This window comes from Peromyscus maniculatus, chromosome 11 (assembly GCF_049852395.1).
Source record: "Peromyscus maniculatus bairdii isolate BWxNUB_F1_BW_parent chromosome 11, HU_Pman_BW_mat_3.1, whole genome shotgun sequence".
Taxonomy (NCBI): domain Eukaryota; kingdom Metazoa; phylum Chordata; class Mammalia; order Rodentia; family Cricetidae; genus Peromyscus; species Peromyscus maniculatus.
In genome coordinates this window covers 71,912,040-71,933,139 of record NC_134862.1, presented here as the reverse complement: position 1 = coordinate 71,933,139, position 21,100 = coordinate 71,912,040, and positions in this window count along the sequence as shown.

The following is a 21,100-nucleotide window of genomic DNA, read 5'->3' as shown; positions in this document are numbered from 1 at the left end:
CCAAAATATTGTGTACTCTAATAAATTTATCTGGGGTCAGAGAACAGACAGCCACTAAATACAAAGGCTAGAAAATGATGGCACTCACACCTTTAATCCTAGCATTCCAGAGATAGAAATCCCTCTGGATCTCTGTGAGTTCAAGGCCACACTGGAAATAGCCAAGCATGGTGACACACACCTTTAATCCCAGAAAGCTAGCCTTTAATCCCAGGGAGTGGTGGTAGAAAGCAGAAAGATATATAAGGCGTGAGGACCAGAAACTAGAAGATTTTGGCTGGTTAAGCATTCAGGCTTTTGAGCAGTAATTCAGCTGAGACCCATTCCGGATGAGGACTCAGAGGCCTCCAGTCTGAGGAGACGAGACCAGATGAGGATCCGGCGAGGTGAGATAGCTGTGGCTTGTTCTGTCTCTCTGATCTACCAGCATGGACCCCAATAACTGGCCTCGAGTTTGATTTTATTAATAAGAACTTTTAAGATTCCTGCAACAAGTTTCCTATGGTTATCTTGCTGTGTGTGGACTTTTCTGAAACTCTGAGACACAGAGGATCCCCCCTGTGCAGTGACCATACCTAACATACTATTCTGTTATTTCTCTTCTCTTACTGTGATATCCTAGTTTCATTTCTGTTCCTGTGATAAAAGACCCTGTCAGAAAGCAATTTAGGAAAGGGTTTATTCACAGTTCCACATCACAATTTATAGCAGAAAAGTCAAGGCATCAGGAACTTAAAATGTCTGGTCACATCACATCCACAGCCAGGTGCCAAGAGAAATTAATGCATGCATATTTAATGTTCAGCTAGCTTTCTCTACTTTTATACAGATCATGGCCCAGCCCATGGAATTGGGCCACTCACATTCAGAGTGGGTCTTGCCACCTCATTAACGTACTTAATAAAAATTCCTCATAGGCCGATTCCCCACTGAATTTTTATTTCAAGATGATTTTAAGTTCTGTAAAGATGACAATTATAAGTACTTATCACATGTAAAACCACCTGTCTTTTTGTTTGGGAAAGTTTGTGTGTTTTGTGGGGCTTGGTGTTTGGGGAGAATTTTTGTAGTGGTTTTTGTTTAAGACAGGGTCTCACTATGGTGGCTTTGGCTGGCCTGGAACTCACAGGGTAGAATGGGCTTGCCTTCAACTCATACAGCAGTCTGCCTAACTGCTGTAATTTAAAAAGTATGCCACCAAGCCCAGCTATCATTTGACATTTTATATCTCATAAAAAATGATGGATCCTTCCAAAGTATCATTTTTTATTCCAAGAATTATTTAATACAGAGCATTTCTAAATATTTGATTGTTTGATGAATAAACAGTGACTTCACTGACTGACATTTTCGTCTGTCTTCATCTATCCTCATTCTTCTGCCAACATAAATGCCTCCCCTCAAATTAACTAAGCTTTGTAAACAAGCAAGAACACACTACCAATGGTCAGTTATTCTTTAAGTAAAGGGCAATCTGTGAGGCAATTAGAAGAACTGTAACTGCTTGGTCACCGTGAGACAGGTACACTGTTTAGGATGACTAGCCAGGAGGAATCTGAACTAACTGGAACTAATGAGAATAAGACCTGGATTTCCATCTAAGCTCCATCAAGAGCTCTGAGGCCTTGGCCAAATGACTCAGCCTCAGGCTCTCCATCCAGAAAATGGTGGTACTGACAACAGGCCCCTGTCTGAGACATGCAGTGTGTGAGTCACAGTAAATTAACTGCTGATCGTTGCAAAATTCTTTTCCATTCTCTGAATTACAAGATTAGAAAACGCCGGGCGGTGGTGGCGCACGCCTTTAATCCCAGCACTCAGGAGGCAGAGGCAGGTGGATCTCTGTGAGTTCGAGGCCAGCCTGGTCTCCAAAGCGAGTTCCAGGAAAGGCGCAAAGCTACACAGAGAAACCCTGTCTCGAAAAAACAAAAACAAAAACAAAAAAAAAAAGATCAGAAAACTACCACTTGTTCCCTGTTGCTGTTTTCCTGTTGCATAACCAGGGGGTGTGGCCATCTCTTCCCTTGAATTCTCCAGGGCAAAGCTCTCCAGCGAGTATTGCTCTTCTGTTGCTGGGTCCTCCATCACTGTCACCTACGTGAACCCTCTGACATGCAGCAGCAAGTGAACATTAACAAAGCAGAGCCTGTTTTCAAGCTTTCGAAGTGGCCCTTCTTTTACAGCTGGTTAATGTGTCTAGGTTCTTACTGACAACTCCCCAGTACAAGGGGCAACTTCAAAACCAGCGGAAGCTGAGCAACCACAGATAAAGGTCTTTCTTTACCTGTGCTATTCTTATTCCTCTGCAAGGGAGGGAGTAGAACAGAGATGTCTTTATTAGCCTATCATAACTTAGATATATCATATACTGGCTTTCCCCTATGTATAAATTTTCAAAGAAGAAATCAAAGAGTCAGAGAAGTAATGTTTTCCTATTCCACACACCAAGTAGGAGAGAACCCAGGGATCTGAATCCCTAAAGCCCAGGCTATCTCACTGGCGGCCTTGAGAAAAAATGCCATGGCCTCCAGCCACCTCCGTTACTAAAGCTCCAGCCTGAACACCTTGGCACTGCCTCTTCCAGGGAGCCTTCCCTGCTTACTCACTCCTCCTTGCTGACTCTACACTTTGAAGAGATCTCTAAATATCATGGGTACCACAGGCCAGGACTTCAAACACCCAAAGTACAGATGGTACCAGGAAATGGCCATCATAACTAAATCCATTTTTCAATGAGAACCAGAAGTTCACAGTAAATAATGGGTTTGACCAAGACTTCAACATCAGAAATTAAATTAGAAATTATGAAAATAAGTATGTGTTGCCTTTTATTTAACAAAATATTGGTTATAATTGGGATTGTAGGACTACAGGGAGTACCTGTGTAACAATTCATACAACAGCAAGTTAGAAGCATCTTTGGTCTCATACTACTTTCAAGACTAAAATATAAGATGAGTGATTTTTAAAAAATCTTGTATTACATGTATTTATTTATTGTGTGTGTGCATGCATGTGCCATGAAGCACATGAGGAGGTCAAAGGACAATTTGTGGAAGCTGACTCTCCTCATCTATCATGTTGGGATCTAGGGGTCAAACTCAGATCATCAGGATTGGAGGCAAGGTGCTTTACCTGCTGAGTCAGCTCTCCATCCCAAGATTAGTGATGTTTATAATAGTCAAAGTCTGACTTTTTTTTTTTGCCAAATGACTCAGACTTTAATTACTGCATCTTTTTGTAAATGTCTTTTGAAATGTCTGTCACGTTGGCATACTTACCAACCACCTTTATGACATCTTTAAATTGTTTTCTTATATGGAGTCTCATGCCCAGCTTTGCAGGCGAACCCCACTACAGTCTCCTTTTCCTCACTGACCCCATCCCCAATGGGTCACAAAGATCTTCTCCCCCAACCTCCCTTCCCCCAACTCCTCCCAGTATCCCCGCCTCCAATACCAGCAGACACACCAGCTTAGCAGAACAGGGAAATGGGTAAGCCAACTGAAGAACCCCCCACGACTCCCTCTTCCCCTCCAAATCCAATCCCCCAGTCTTATCCCCAGAGCTGCAACGGAACACCAGCTGCAGCCTTCCTTCACCCTGCCCAAATCTCCTGTGGATCCCGAAGTCCATCTCCTCCTAATCTTCCCCTCCAACTCAGTCACATTATCCCAGCCCTGAACTCCAGCAGGTACCCCTCACAGGAAGCCAGGTAGACTGCCTGCAGACCTTCTCTTTCTGTTCCCCCAGACTCATCCCCAACGCTGCAGCATAACACCTGTGGCAGCCTTCTCTGCCCTCCTGTTACCACCTCCTGTGTATCCCACATCTCTTCCCTTCTAACATTCCTCCTGCAATGTATTGCTTTGTCCCAGACCACAACCCTAACAGGCACCCAAGGGCAGCTCCTCCCAGGACAACAAGTAGACTTAAGATGGACCTAGACTTCACCTCCTGCTCCTGAGAGCCAGTTCCCCCAGTCTCATCCCCACCTCTGTAGCAAGAAACCCACTGATATCTTCCTTTCATCTTTGACCCCCATCCCCAACAGGTCACAAAGACCTTCTCCCCCCAAGTTTCCTTCCCCCAACTCATCCCAATATCCCAGCCTCCAACACCAGCAGGCATTCACTGTGAACATACCAGCTGAGTAGGCCAGGAAAACAGGCAACACACAACTATCACTCTCTCTGAAAATCGAGAGCAGAAATAAAAAAAAAAAAATACAATGAGCAAAACATCCACCCAACAACAACAACAACAAAAATCAGCACCTAGACCTATAATCACCCCAAACCCAGATGCCTAGAAAGCCAGTGTAAAAACACAATCACTAACAATCAGGGTAATATGTCTCCACTAGAGCCAAACTATCCTACCACAGCAGACCCTGAATATTCCAGCATAGCTGAAACACCTGAAAACAACCTTAAAATAAACTAGATGAGGATGATAGAAGTCCTTAAAGAGGAAATAAATAAATCCCTTAAAGAAAGCCAAGAAAGCACAAAGAGTTGAAAAAGTGCATAAACTCTTCAAGACCTGACAATGGAAATAGAATCAATAAAGAAAACATAAACTGAGGGAATTCTGAAAATGAAAATTGTAAGAATTTGAACAGAAACTACAGAGCCAAGCTTCACCAACAGAGTATAAAAGATGGAAGAGAGAAACTTGGACATTGAAGATATGACAGAAGAAATGGATATATCAGTTAAAGAAAATGTTAAATTTTAGAAATTCCTGACACAAAACATATAGGAAATCTGGAACACTGTGAAAAGACCAAACCTAAAAATAATAGGAATAGAGGAAGGAAAAGAAACCCAGGTCAAAGGCCTAGAAAAAAATTTAACAATATCATAGAAGAAATTTTTTCTAAGATAAAGAGATGCCTATAAATGGACAGAATATCAAATAGATTGGACAAGAAAAGGAGGTCCCCTCGCCACATAATAATTAAAACTCTAAACATATAGAACAAAGAAAGACTATTAGAAGCTGCAAGGGGGAAAGACCAAGTAACACATAAATGTAGGCCTATTAGAATTACACTTGACTTTTCAATGGAGACTCTAAAAGCCAGAAGGGCCTGGACAGATGTGCTGCAGACTCTAAAAGACCACAGACCCAGACTACTACACCCAGCAAAACTTTCAATCAGCACAGATGGAGAAAATAAGATATCCCATGATAAAGTCAAATTTAAACAACATCTATCTCTAAATACAGCCCTACAGAAGAGGCTAGAAGGAAAACTCCAACCTCAGGATGTTAACAACACCCATGAAGACACAAGAAATAAATAATCTCACAACAGCAAAACCAAAAAAAGGGAAGGAGACACTTTCTCACTCACTCACACACACAACAACAACAACAACAACAAAACTATAGGAACAATAGGAATCAGTAATCATTATTCATTGATATCTTTCAATATCAATGGTCTCAACTACCCAATAAAAAGACACAGACTAACAGAATGGATACAAAAACAGGTTCCATCATTCTGCTGCATCTAAGAAACACACTTCAACATTGAGAATAGACATTACCTCAAAGTAAAGGGTTGGAAAAAGATATTCCAAGTAAATAGACCTAAGAAGCAAGCTGGTGTAGCCATTTTAATATCTAACAAATTAGACTTCAAACCAAAACTAATAAAAAGAAGTATATATACTCATCAAAGGAAAAATCCACCAAGATGACATTTTAATTCTTAGCATCTATACCCCAAATACAAGGGCATCCAAGTTTGTAAAAGAAACACTCCTACAGCTTAAATCACATATTGACACATATACACTGATAGTGGGGAGACTTTAGTACCACACTCCGGTGGTTTAAATATGGCCCACATAGACTCATGTGCTTTAATGCTTGGCCCATAGGTAGTGGCACTATTAGGAAGCATGGCCTTGTTGGAGTGGGTGTGTCCTTGTCGAGTAAGTGTATCACTGAGTGGTGGGCTTTGAAGTCTTCTATACTCAAGCTACACTCAGTGGGGAATGTAGTTGTTTCTGCTGCCTGCAGATCAAGATGTAGAACTCTCAGCTCCTTCTCCAGCACCATGCCTGCCTGCATGCAACCATGAAGATAATGAACTAAACCTCTGAAACTGTAAGCCAGCCCCAGTTAAATATTTTCCTTTATAATAGTTGCCATGGTGTCTCTTCACAGCAATAAAAACACTAAGACACCCACTCTCACCAATGGACAGGTCATCTAGACAAAAACTAAACAGAGAAATACTGGACCTAATAGATGTTATAAACCAAATGGACCTAACAGATATTTACAGAACATTTCACCCAAACACAAAAGAATATACCTTCTTCTCTGCACCTCATGAAACTTTCTCCAAAATTGACCACATACTTGGACATAAAACAAGTCTCACAGAAAAAGCAAGTCTCATAGACAAAGCAAATCTCACATGAAAATTGAAATAACTCCCTGCATCTTATCAGACTACCATGGATTAAAGCTGGATTTCTGAAACAACAGAAAGTTTACAAACTCATGGAAACTGAACAACTCTCTACTGAAGGAAAAATATGTCAAGACAAAAAGAAAGATACAAGTTTAACTCAAAAAATCATTAGCCCTCCTACATACAAATGAAAAATGTATTGAGAAAAAAAATCAGAGAAAAACCCCTTTCACAATAGTCTCAAATAATATAAAAATTCTTGGGGTATTTCACTTGCTTCTAACCAAGCAAATGAAAGACTCATATGATAAAAATTTCAAGTCTTTGAAGAAATGAATTGAAGGATATATCATAAGAGGGAAAGATTCCCCCATGCTCATGGATTAGAAGGATTAATATAGTAAAAATAGCCATCCCACCAAAAGCTATCAGCAGATTAAATGCAATCCCCATCAAAATTCCAATACAATTTATTACAGATCTTAAAAGGACAATTCTCTACTTCATAAGGAAAAACAAAAAACCCAGGACATCTAAATCAATCCTGAACAACAACAAAAATACTGGAGGTCCCTCCATTCCTGATTTCAACTTATACTATAGAGCTATAGCAATAAAAACCACATGGTATTTGAAAAAACAAAAACAAAAAAACAGACACATTGGTCAATGGTCAATGGAATCAAACTAAAGACCCAGATATAAATCTAAACACATATGGACATCTGAGTTTTGACAAATAAGCCAGAAATACACACTGGAAAAAAAAGACAGCTTCTTCAACAAATGGTGCTGGTCATGCTGGATGTCAGCATGTAAAAGAATCCAAACAGATCCAAATTATTTACTTTGCACAAAACTCAACTTCAAATGGATCAAAGACCTCAACACAAAACCAGATACACTGAACCTGGCAGAAGAGAAAGTGGGGAATAGCCTTGAACTAATTTATTATGGAACTGATCTACCTCAAAACCCAACTATACCACTCACTCTTGGGCATATACCCAAGGGATGCTCCATCCTGCCGAGAACCAGAGACTAGATAGCCCAGAGACCTAGGGTAAAAATCAAACACTACTGGTCTAAAAAAAATGTATCAATAAAATGACTCCTAATGATATTCTGCTATACTCATAGATCTGTGCCTTATGCAGTCATCATCAGAGAAACTTCTCTTGACAGCAGATGGCAACAGACACAGAGACCCACAGCCAGACATTAATACAAAGAGAGAGTCTAAATGGGAGGTCTCCATCAAATTCCTCCCCTCAGAGTTCAGAGAATCTTGTGGAAGAGGAGGTGGAAAGATTGTAAGAGCTAGAGGGAATGGAGAACGAGGCCCTCTGAGTCTACTAAGCAAGTCACATAGAGCTCACAGACTGAAACAGCAAGCACAGGACCTACATGAATCTGCACCAGGTCCTCTGCATATATAACTACTAAGTTAGTGTTTTTATGGGACTCCTGACTATGACAGCAAGTGGGTCTCTGACGCCTGTGCCTTCTCTTGGGACTCTTCTCTTGTTGGTTTGCCATGTCTAACTTTGATATGATAGTTTTTGCTTCATCTTATTATATTTTATTTTGTCATGTTTGGTTGTTGTCTTACAGAAGCCTGTTCTTTCCTAATGAGAGACAGAAAGGGAATGGATCCGGAGGGAATGGGAGGTGAAGAGGAGTTGGGAGGAGGATAAGGAGGGGAAGCTATAATCAGGATATATTATATGAGAAAATCTATTTTCAATAAAAAAAATGAAAATTTTCTTCTTATATGGTTTAGTTTTGCTAGATTCAATTTTACCAGTGGCTTGGCATTTCTCCAGTGTCACCCTCATCAATTTTATGAAATCTTTTCTGTCTTGCAGGCTATGCAGTGGCCCTTTGTCACCGATTTCCATCACATGGTCTGCATTACTATGCAATCAGACACAGATGATCGATGAGATATCAAGTACCAAAATCTGTGGCTACATTAGTATCTTACACAAAGTAAATGGCATAGAATTTGCCTATACACATTCTATATACTTTCCCCATATACTTTACCTATACACATTCTCCATATACTTTAAGTCACCTCTGTATTGTTTCTACTGCTTAATAAATGTAAATGCTGTGGAGAAAAAATCTCTTTATCCTGAGAGTTGTCCCAATTCACAGACTAGATCCAGTGTTGCATTATTTTTTCTTATTGCACTTTGGGGCTTTGCATCAAATTCTCTTGTACTAACTTATAGCCATCAGTTACTTACTTTTATCACAACTAATAGGCTATAGAGTGCCATTAAGACCAAGACCATATCTGTTTTCTTCCTGATACATTATCAGAATCTGGTTCAGTATACAAAGATGAGATTAATAAATATGTGTTGAATTAATAAAGATAATGTGCAACTGAAGATGGATGATAGGTAAGCTGGTAGGTGTGGGTGAGTGGTTTTCAGATGGATGGTGGAAGGACAAATGGAATGATTTTTGTCTCTTCCAAATTTCACTAAATTCTTTTCTTTTCCTTTTCTTTTTTTCCTTTCTTTCTTTTTTTATTTTATTTTATTTTATTTTTTGGAAAAGTCTCACTACATAGTACTGGCTAGCCTTGAACTCACAACTCACTGAGACCATCTGCCTTTGTCTCCCAAGTGCTGGTATTAAAAGCATACATCACCAAGCCCAGCTGCACTGTTTTTTTATCTCTCCCTTAAACTCTTCACTAAGCTGGTCAAATCAGAATTTTGTGGAAGAAAAACATTTGCATTTTTTTGATTACTGGAAGCCACACTAGAGGGGCAGGTTTCCCCTTGGCAGCAGTCATTAATGAACTGGATGTCCCAGTGCTTGCTATTTCAGCTGAGTGACAGCTTGCTCCTGATGCCTCTGAAATGAAGACAGTTCTCCAGGGTTTACTTTAGAGCTCAGACCTGCTCTGTTTTCTTCTGCATGAATTTCACACCACCACTGACACATAATGCCTTCTGTCCAAGTTACAGAATAACTTGAATCAGTCTCCATGGGGTGGGTTGTCATAAAGCAAGGCTGCCTCTTGTTTCATTACTTTTTTGTACATTTATTTGCCCTTCAGCCTTTCTACCATGTAATGATAGCATTTACACAGCTTAACTCTTCACCAAAAAAAGGTTTTCATTTATAACTACAAATATTTTCTCATAGTCAGAATTAGCCTCTTTGTTTTCATGCATTTTTTTCCTGAGAGCAGATTTTAAAACATGAAATTGACTCACATAAGTGAGATTTTTTTATTATTCATTAAGAATCTGAGACATCTCCCTAGTCATATCTCTTTAGATAATTGTCTTTAATTTACACAAATCTGAGAAAGGGGGGAAGATCAAAAAGGCTGAGGTTGTAGCTCTGTGACAGAATTCTTCCTTAGGTTCTGTCCTAAGCAAGGTGTAAGACCCAGGGTTCCAAAACTGAAACAAAAGAGAACCTTAAATAAAACTAATGAGCATGAGCCAGAGAGCTGGCTCAGTTAGGAAAGTGCCTACCTTGCAAGTATGAGGTTCTCAGTTTGATCCCCAGAACCCACATTTTAAAATCCAGTAGTGGTGAATGTTTATAACATGAGCACTGGGGAGGTGGAGACTAGTGGACCCATGGGTCTTGCTAGTAGGCCACCTAGCCCACTTGGCAAGCTCCAGGCCAGTAAGAGACTCTGTCTTAAAGAAAAGTAGACAATAGCTCAAGATTGTCCCCTGACCTCCATAAACATATATACACTTGCACATGTGCATCTGAGCCCATGCGTGCACCCATACGCCCACACTAAAATAATAGTAAAAAATTAGAATGAGAGGTCGGTTAGGTATGCATACCCATCACCTATGTGCAATGTGGGGGAGTGAAGCATGAGGTTTGTAGTTTTGCTATGTGATGTTACAGAATTCTTCTGGCAGATTTTTCAATTTCAACCACTTATCACAATGACAAGTGAAGTGTGGCCTGTAAGCCATATGCTGTCAACTTAAGCATGGGATGCAGCTTAGGATCCAATTTCTGGAATCCTTTAATCCTAATAACTGAGAAATACATTCTTCTTAGAGAAACTCAACTGAACTCCAGCTGACCTTCGCTGATCACGTATTTCTGTACAGGCCAAGGAGACAGAAAAGAGTCAGACAGCTATGGATGTGGTATGTACAGTCATTGGGAGAGGTTATTATCCAGTCTGAGCCTCAGCCTGATCTTGGATGTTTGCAAAGGATTAGAAAAGCAGCTGTGAGTGTTTCCACTTCCTCATTGAGAATGAAGACTCCCAAGAATAATCTAGAAACTCATTACATTATTAAAATCGCTTTGTCTCCTGTCAGTGATCACAGAATCCATATAGAGGTCAGCATAAAAATAGAGTTCAAATGAAATCATGCAATAGCAAGAAGTGGACCGAACCAAACTTTGCAAGATCACACTCAAGGAAATTAAAATTAAACCAATGTAAAAACAAAAATCTCATGCTCAACATCAAAATACGACCACAAAGCTCAGCTTTGTACTTATTACATATCTTTCCTGCAAAAGTTCTGAAATGTATCTGCTCTAAAAGAAACCCTTCAAGTGAAGGGAACATTCATTTTTCAAAAAATGTTAAGCTTCAAATATTGCATTTTTACTTTAATAAAAAAAAGCATATAATAACTTGAGATGAAATAAATTCAGCTTGAAAGCATCTACTTTTACTCTCTTGGACTACATATCTGGATATACATATGTGTTCTAACATCTCAACCTTCCAAACTGGGTTCACTGGATGTGTTCAGGGTAACTCTTAAGTCTCTGTAGTAATAGCAATCACAAGGCAGCCATTAACTCTGCAGGAGAGACACAAAAATATATACACATTTACACACGAGTTCACCTGAGGTCAGTTTACTTGTAACAGAGATGTCTCCTTCAGCCACCTCAAAGAATCTTACCTGGAATGTGACAGATACAATGTGTACAAAAGACAGAATGGCCCAACAACGACAGCAAAAAGTACTAATAGGCAAAAGCAGAGAGCAGGAGCAACCAAGAGGGAAGACAGAGAGAAGCAGAGACTCCAGCTTAAACAGAGGCGACGTCTTGGTCATGCAGAAGAAATAAGCCACTCTCAATAACACTTGAGAAACCCATCGGCAAAAACTGTCTGACTGAGGCCAGGTGTGCCAGTACATACCTGTGATTCTAGCAGTGGGGAGGTAGAGGCAGAGAGACTAGGGGTTCAAGGCCAACCTAGGCTAAAATAGTGGGGATGAGGCCAGTCTGGATTACATGAAATGCTGTGTCAAAAGCTAGCAAATGAAAATAATGCATCATTAACACCAAAAGAACTATGATCTATGTATTCTGAGGGGTAAAGTATCATTGCAGTCATAAAACAAGAACAGAATGTTATATAAGAACAACACAAAAGGAGCTTACAGAAAATAAAAATGGGAATGAAAGAAAAGTTTAGGATTCTAAAGAAAGAGAGACCAAAGATAAAATGATGAGTCATAAGAAAACTAAGAATGGGGGTATCCTTCTAGGAAGCAGAACGTGGTTTTTTATTTGTCTGCTTTATTTTGTTATTGCTTTTGTCTGTAATGAGGATCAAATCAAGAACCTCACACAAACTGGCCAAACACTCTACCTTCTATTAGATTTCTTTGGAAATTAGACATCTGAATAAGAGGGCATCCAGAAAGAGAAATGAACAATCAAGATAAAATATCAAAGAAATAACATATCTTCCTAAGAAAACTGAAAGGCTAGAATGCAAGAGCTCATTGAAAACATCAAACAATGAGTGAGAAAAGTCTCAAGCAAGGCTCCCCAGAGCTCTGTTTCAGATACGTGACGCTTACAAGTCCTGTAACAAGTAATAGTGAGCTATCGTGTAAATAGATACAAGAGTCCAGCTCAGAGAAGTTAGGGTTGAAGGTGTGAATTGGGAGATATTTGCATATGAAAAGTATTTGAAGACAAACACAAATGGAACAACTTATGAGGAGCTGTGCAGGCACAATGATTGATACCTGTAATCTCACATTTGGAAGACTGAGACAAGAAGATTGCTTCAGCTACACAGTGAATGCTGAGCCAGTGTTTGGCTTTGTTTCCATATATTTCTTCCCACAATCCCAACAGAAAGACCTTGTTCAGTGAGTGCTCAGAGCTGTCCAGATTATATGTGTGTGTGTGTGTGTGTGTGTGTGTGTGTGTGTGTGTGTGTATATATATATAAAGTGAGGTCACACAATCCCAGTAAGGAAAAAAACAGCATATTCTCTTACATAGTTGGATCATATTCTATAATACACACATACACATATACATACACACACACATACACACACACACACACACACACATACACACACACACATACAGGACAACATGGAAAGGGTAAATATGCAGGCGATAGGGGCTCACACCTTTAATCCCAGCACTCGGGAGGCAGAGCCAGGTGGATCTCTGTGAGTTCGAGGCCAGCCTGGTATACAGAGCGAGATCCAGCACAGGCACCAAAACTATACAGAGAAATACTGTCTCAAAAAACAAAAATAAAAAGAGAGAAAGAGAGAAAGAGAGAAAGAGAGAAAGAGAGAAAGAAAGAAAGAAAGAAAGAAAGAAAGAAAGAAAGAAAGAAAGAAAGAAAGAAAGAAAGAAAGGAAGAGAGAGAAAGAGAGAGAGAAAGAAAGAAAGGAAAAATAGGTGATGAGGAAAGAATGAATGCAGGTAGTGAATACTTGAATCACAGAAGAGGATATGAAGCTAATTATTTTTTAACTCTGCCCAGATTTTAATATTAATACATTAGCTATTCTGAAGAAAGCTAGAAAGGGCCCCACTTGGGACACATGAACATGAACATTAGCAAACAGCTCCCCCTGCTGACATGGTTTTTAATGATGCTCTTGAAAAGTCCTGAGATGGGATTAATAGACAAGCCAGAACACTTGATGACTCCTCAAGAAAAAATAACTGTTCTGTTCACAGACCATGTTTATCCCCAGTATATGGGTGCTGTAGAATATTATTTTAAGATGTGTTACATTTGTTTATGCTGTGGAACATTTCTTTAATGATGCAAAGATGTGTTGCATTCTTTTATGTTGCATTTGTTTAACTCTGTGAAACTGTTTACTTTGCCTGTCTAAAACACCTGATTGGTCTAATAAAGAACTAAACGGCCAATAGCAAGGCAGTAGAAAAGATAGACAGAGCTAACAGGCAGAGAGAATAAATAGGAGACTAAATCTGAGAAGAGAGAGCCAGAGGATCAAGGAGCGAGAAAAGAAGGAACCAGTCACACAGCCAGACATAGAATAAGGAAAGAAAAGATATATAGAAATAGAGAAAGATAGATGGTATAATTTAAGAAAAGCTGGCAAGAAACAAGCCAAGCTAAGGCCAGGCATTCACAAGCAAGAATAAGCATCCATGTGTATTCATTTGGGAGCTGGATGGTGCCCCACCCCACCCCTGCAAAAGAGCAAAGAGTAAAAACCAACTACATATGGCTGCCACAGAAAGATATGTTACTATCTTTTTAGTATTTGAGGGGAAAACCCACTCTGCCTTCTGAAGACCATTCATTTGTCATGTGAAGGAGCTATATCAAATCATGCTGGATTGGCACATTGTTTCAAGATGAAATCACCTTGAGGAATTAACTTCAGAAAGGCTAATTTGGCATATTTTACTACATGAGGCAAGACATGCATTCTCTGGGGAGGGATATTCCACACATACTAAGAGTACTCTGCATCCACCTACTAAAACTTTGTAAGTCATCACCCCTATAAACTCTAATAGAGACGGATTCCATGAGTGAGTGCTAAGTCGGTCATCTAGCTTACTCTCACCCCGGTAGTGTATCATCCAACTTCAAACAGCCAGTAGGTAGCTGGATATTCAAGTGTGCAGCCCTTGAGAGAAAGTGAATACTCATAAAGAAAGCACGGGAGCGTTTACATCATACATGGCTACAATAAAGTCCTAATGGCAATGTGTCTTCAAATGTGGTTCTGTGTGTTAGCTTATAACGTAAGTCATTAAAAGTGATTCTAGGAGAGACCAAAAGAGCCCAGTGTGAGTAACCAGGCACCTGATGGACTGCTTCAGATCCTTGAGAAATCTTCCTGGAAAGCAGGAGAGATGGCTTGGAGGTTAAGAGTGCTTGCTGCTCTTAAAGAGAACTGGAGTTCGGTTCCCTACCCCCACACAGTGGTTCACACCCATCTGAGACTCCAGTTCCAGGGGATCTAACACCCTCTTTGGCCTCCGCTGGCTCCTGCAAGCATGTGGTACACATAAACTCACACTGGCACAGGAACAAACCCATAAAGAAATAAAGAGATCATGCCTGAAAGTTAGTCTTCTTGGGTGAATTTTTGGGAAGAGTTTGTTCCCTACAGAGAAGTGGGCAGTTAAAGGAGGATTTGTACACTTTGGCAGTCAGTCCTGCAGCACACACACAAGCATCTGGAAAACAGTGGGGCCCAATTTCTCTCCTATATGCTTTCCTGGAATACATCAAGCCTGGAAGAGTCTCTGAGCTCAGGAGTTCAATTTGCTCAGCTACTAAGAATTAAAGGAGCTGGGCGGTGGTGGCACATGCCTTTAATCCCAGCACTCGGGAGGCAGAGGCAGGCAGATCTCTAGGAGTTCGAGGCCAATCTGGGCTACAGAGTGAGTTCCAGGAAAGGCACAAAGCTACACAGAGAAACCTTGTCTAAAAAAAAAAAAAATTAAAGGAAGAAAAGGCGAAGAGGAGGAGAAAGGGAAAGAGAGAAGAGGCAACAACTTCTGTGAAGTATTTTCATTTTTACATTAGCAGTAAAGTACTTTGTGGGGAACCCTTTTAAATATTCTAGTTTCCACCTGTAGAAATTCTGAGTCAATAAACTGACCTGCTCATTCATTTTATATAAACCAATTCAGCAGGCAGCCACACACTGGAGATGAATGTACAGAATAAGCCCTACTCTCCTAGTGCTTATATTCAAGTAGAAAGATGAAAGTTAAATAAGTCATCACAAAATAAATAATGACGGCCGTGAGATAGGCTTTGAAGGGACAGCACAGTAGGGAATGACCCAGTGACCTCATTTAGGGAAGGGGTGTATGGAGGAGTGGGCTTGGGGAAGTGAGCCTTTAAACTCAGACAGAGGAGGCATAGTTGCTCTTTGGATAGCGAGTGGAGGAGTCAGGGTGTTGCAAACCAAGGACAGTAAGAAGTCCCTGAGCAAAGGATAGTGTTATCACATTGCTGAAGGGACAAGATGATGGACAACAAAGACCCAAGGTTAAAGTCAAATAAATCAAGACTCTAGAGGCCAAGGTCAGTGTTTCTGATTTGACCTAAATGTAAAAGTAACGCAACTTAATTCATGTTTCTAAAGTTTTAAATACTGCATGGAGTTTTTAACATCACACTAAAGTATGATTTACTTCTGATGAAACTCTCCACTTAAGCATACAGTGTGACAATTTTTATTAATTCCCATGGTTGTCAATCATCAGTGTTGTCGCCTCAAAATGTGCCCTGGTGTCCTGGGCACCTTTATTTTCTTACCCCTTACCCAAAGCAACCACTGATTTGATTTCTAACCCCAGAGACAGGGCTTGGAAGTGGTTTGCCTGGTCCCAGTTTAGGGGTATTGAAGTGTTGGAGTGTTTAGGAGGTTGGGTTAGTAGGAGGTCATTTTTCCAAGCTTTACCACTGAGAGGCATCTCATGCTCCACATAAGACAAGCTGTTTCCATTCACCAGTTGATGACCACCTGGTTTGCAGACATTGGCTACGGTAAATAAGGCTGCCATATTTAGATATTTATGTAGACATATTCTTCTCTGGGTGCAATTCCTAGTAATGGGTTTCCTAACACCTATTTAAGGTCCTATGTAACTTTTACATCAGCCTCCCAGGAGTTGGATTATAGGTGTGCAGAGATTTGTTTATGCTCATTTTCGCCACTGTAACACTGAATTTTAAGTGAGCCTACTTTTCTCATGGCTTCTAGGTGTGGTATCTTGCTTGTGTCTCATTTCTCATATCCCCTCCCAGAAAATGACTAAGGTAAGATGTGGTGATTTGAAAGAAAATGGCCCCCAAAGGGAGTGACACTATTAGGTGTGGCCTCGTTGGAATAGGTGTGGTCTTGCTGGAGGAAATGTGTCACTGTAGTGATGGGCTTTGAGGACTCCCATATGCCCAAGTCATGCCCAGTGAGACAGTCACTTCCTGTTGCCTGCAAGATGTAGAACTCTCAGCTACCCCTCCAGCTCCATGTCTGCCTGCACACTACCATGTCCCACCATGATAATAATGGACTGAACCTCTGAAACTGTAAGCCACCACCTCAATTAAATGTTTTCTTTTATAAAAGTTGCCATGGTCACCGGGCGGCGGCGGCGGCGGCGGCGGCGGCGGCGGCGGCGGCGGCGGCGGCGGCGGCGGCGGCGGCGGCGGCGGCGGCACACGCCTTTAATCTCAGCACTCGGGTAGGCAGAGCCAGGTGGATCTCCGTGAGTTCGAGGCCAGCATTGGCTACAGAGTGAGTTCCAGGACAGGCTCCAAAGCTACACAGAGAAACCCTGTCTCAAAAAAACCAAAAAAAAAAAAAAAAAAAGTTGCCATGGTCGTAGTGTCTCTTCACAGCAATAGAAACCCTAACCAAGACACAAGACTTGTTTTAATTTAGTACATTATGGTATGAATTTTTAACTCTTTAAAATTTTATTTTTTTATTATATTTTAATTGCATGTATGGGGGTGGGAGTGTTTGCAGAAGAGTGCAGATGCAAACACAGGCCAGAAGCAGCAGCTCACCTGGAACTGGAGTTACAAGCAGCTGTGAGTTGTCCAACAGGGGTGCTGGGAATCAAACTCAGGTCTTCTGCAAGAACAGCGCCTGCTCTCAACCACTAAGTCATTTCTCCAGCCCCTCGGGAATGGATCTTTATATTTCGTCTCTAACTAACTGGAAATTAGTGTAATTCATGCTGTGAGATAGGAATGAACTCTTTCTTTCTATACATAACTGGACATCTCATTGTTCCCCATTGGTCTGAAAAGCCACTGAGTTTTGAAATGTCATCCTTAATATACTTACTACCTTTCCACAAACACACACAGCAGTGTTAGCCGATGCTCTAAAACTTGTCTACGACATTCTTTTTTACAGTAAGAAAAATGCAATAAGAGATTAAATGCAGGAAGAGATTACAATAGCTAGGCAGTGGTGGTTCCTAAAATAAAATCAAGATTGCAACATACATGTGCATATGCTTTTAGCAGGGGCTTCATATACCCAGCTGAGAGAGCAAGTATGTCAACCCATGAAATGGCTACTTTGAATAAACTAAATATCTATTGACTCTGACTTACAAGATGCTATGAAAGTCAGGTTCTACATTAGCGTCAGACAGCGGAGATGGCACAGTTGCCAAACAAGCATGAGGACCTGAGTTTGGACTCCTGGCATCCATGTAACATAAGGAAACTGAGTGCAGCAGCATGTATCTGTAACCCCAGCACTGGGGTTGGAGACAAGTGGATTCCTGGAGCTCCCTGTCCAGCTTAGACAGCTGAACCGATGAGTTTCACTGAGTGCAGCAGCATGTATGTCTCTGTAACTCCAGCACTGGGGATGGAGACAAGCAGATTTCTGGAGCTCTCTGTCCAGCTTAGATCGCTGAACTGATAAGTTTCAGGTGAGACACCTTGTCTCAAAAAATAAGGTGGAGAGCAACAAAGAAAGACATCTGACATCAACCTCTGGCCTTCTCATGCTCGTGTGTGTGTGTGTGTGTGTGTGTGTGTGTGTGTGTGTGCGTGCGCGCAAACACACATAGGTACATGTGCCTCTAGAAACATACACAAACTTGCACACAAATGCATGAAATGATGATACTGATGATAAATAAGATTATTATATTTATAGCATTATATAGATGGATTATAACATTATAATTGGAACATGGTTTCCCATCTACTAAATATGAGTCTGAATGATGTCAGACTAGTCATACTCAATAAGTATGTAATTCTGTAAGTATAGGATTGTAGGAAGAATTGGCACAGTAACACCCCGAGGGGGAAAATGTTCCAGAATTATTATCTTACCACAAACTGAGAAACACAAACAGGTGGATGGATATAAGAATAGCATCTACATCAAAAAAGGTAACAGTTTAAGAAGGGCACTCTGCCATTCCCAGCCCACACACACACAACACCACATCTATTCTAAGAAACATTCTAACAACAACACTGATAAAGTAGACTGTAACAGTAGAGGTTGGTGAGGAACGGGAGGTAACAGGATATCATTTGCTCTGGAGAACATCAGGAGGAACCTGAAAAGCAAGCAAGCCTTTGTTCAGAGCTCTTAGTGAAAGTGACTCTTCAAAACCCTTGAAAACATATATACAAGTAACATTATACAGACTGAGCAGGTTAACTTTAGGAATATATATGTACATACATATACATGTATGCATGTACTGACAATTAGTGAAAAAAGAAGCCATAGATTTGAGAGAAAGAAAGGAGGGGTATGTGGGGGAATGGGTTTGAGGGAGAAAGGGGATGGGAGGAATTATGTAATTATAACCACAAAAAAAAAAAAAGAGAAAAATCCAATCACAACAAATTTCCTAGAATCCAAGCCAAAGAACAAGCTACACATGAAGTGAATATCCCTGTTCTCCTAGGAGTTCATGGGGGATAGAGTCATCTTACCCATTGAGTGTCTCAAGTCAAAACCCAAGATACATCATTAGTCCCTTTCTTTACTCACCTCCCCATCTAATACAAGATCTCCAGATTCCATAATGTGCTGATGGAAGCAGATCTCCACACTCAGCTCCCACTTCAGCTAAAGCATCTGTCTCCTTGCTTCTACCCTTCCCCTTGAAATCCATGCTCCCTTCCAAATCCCAAAAGTATACATTTCCCTGTTAAAAACATTGAATTAGCTTCCCCTCCCACTAACAATGAATCTCAGACTCCTTAAACATAGTAAGTTTTCCCCTCCTCCTATAATAGTGTGTAAGTTACTTGTCTTGTTATTGTCTTTAAAACACCCATCAAAGGAACTTAAGAGAGGAAGAGTTTATTTCAGCTCCTAGTTCAAAGGTAGAGTCCATCACAGTAGACGTAGTGATAGAAACAAGGTCTTAAGGGACCTGGTCACACTGCATCTGCAGTCTGGAGGCAGAAAGGGAAACAGTTGATTCACTGTTTCCCTTTTATTTGGTCTAGGACACCAGACCATGAAATGGCACCACCCACATTCTGTTGCATCTCCCCATCTCCACTAATCTAATCTAAATAGTTCCTCATGACCATGCCCAGAAGCTTGTCTCCTAGGTGTTTCTAGGCCAGAAACTGCATTATTTCTTAAGGTTCTTCTTAGATGTTCCAGCCTGGGCCAAACTCTGCATAATAAGGATCGGAGTCACTCCTTGCTATCTATGGGGTATTGACCACAGGACTGCCCAACTTATCTCCTCTAATACTAAAATCTAGGGTTGCTTGTCCCTTATAAAATGTTACTGGTCTGGGGAGACAGCTCAGTTGGTAGAGTATTTGCCTTGCAAGCTTGAGTGCCTGAGTTCTATCCCCAGAATCCTCACCCTTTTGAGACAGACTCTCACAATATAGTCCTGGCTGGCTGAGAATTGTGATATAGACTAGAATGGCCTCAAACTCATGAAGATCCACCTGTCTCTGTTGCCTGAGTGCTAAGATTAAAGTCATGCACCACCATGCCCCTGGTACAGATGGCTATATCATCTCAAAGTCTTTATACATAGTTCTTGAATAAATCCCTTGGAGTTTCCTGAGGGGCAGTGGTGATGGGAGTACCTTTTGTTGTAATATATGATGTCTGTACAGAGCTATAAAAACTCTCGAATTTTCTAAGTGATGGGAGCATCAGCATCTCATGTTCTTCATAACAAGCTGTGGTGATTTGAATGAAAATGGCCCCCATAGGCTCATCAGGAGTGGCACTATTAGGAAGTGTGGCCTTGTTAGAGTAGATGTGGTTTTGTTGGAGGAAATATGTCACTAGGAATGGGCTTTGAGGTTTCAGATGCTCAAGCCAGGCTCTGGGTCTCTCTCTCTCTTGCTGCTGCCTGCAGATCCAGATGTAGAATTCTCAGCTACCTCTCCAGTACTGTGTCTGTCTGCATGCCACCATGCTTCCCACCATGATGATAATGGACTAAACTTCTGAACCTGTAAGCCAGCCCCAATTAAATGTTTTTTTTTTTTAATAAGAGTTGCTGTGGTCATGATGTCTCTTCACAGCAATAGAAACCCTAACTAAGCCTTCGGGTCCCATCTGAGTTTATGGAGCCCTTGAGCACAAAAATAGAGTTAGTGGCCCAAAACTGCAGTGGTCAGAGGATTAGAACACTCAACTTCATTCAGCAATCTCCATGGAGGAGGGTAAGGCCCAAAGCTCCATGTAGAGATTATATAAGCTTTTGACTTCTGAACACTTGGATGTACTAGCAAGGTGGTGTACCTAAAAAGGGCTTGAAAGCTCTGGGCTTGTCTCTGATCCCTTGCCCTGTCCATCTCCTCCTCTGGCTCTTTATCTGTGTCATCTGTAATATACTTTATAGTAAAACAGTAAATATGAAGTATTTCCCTGGGCT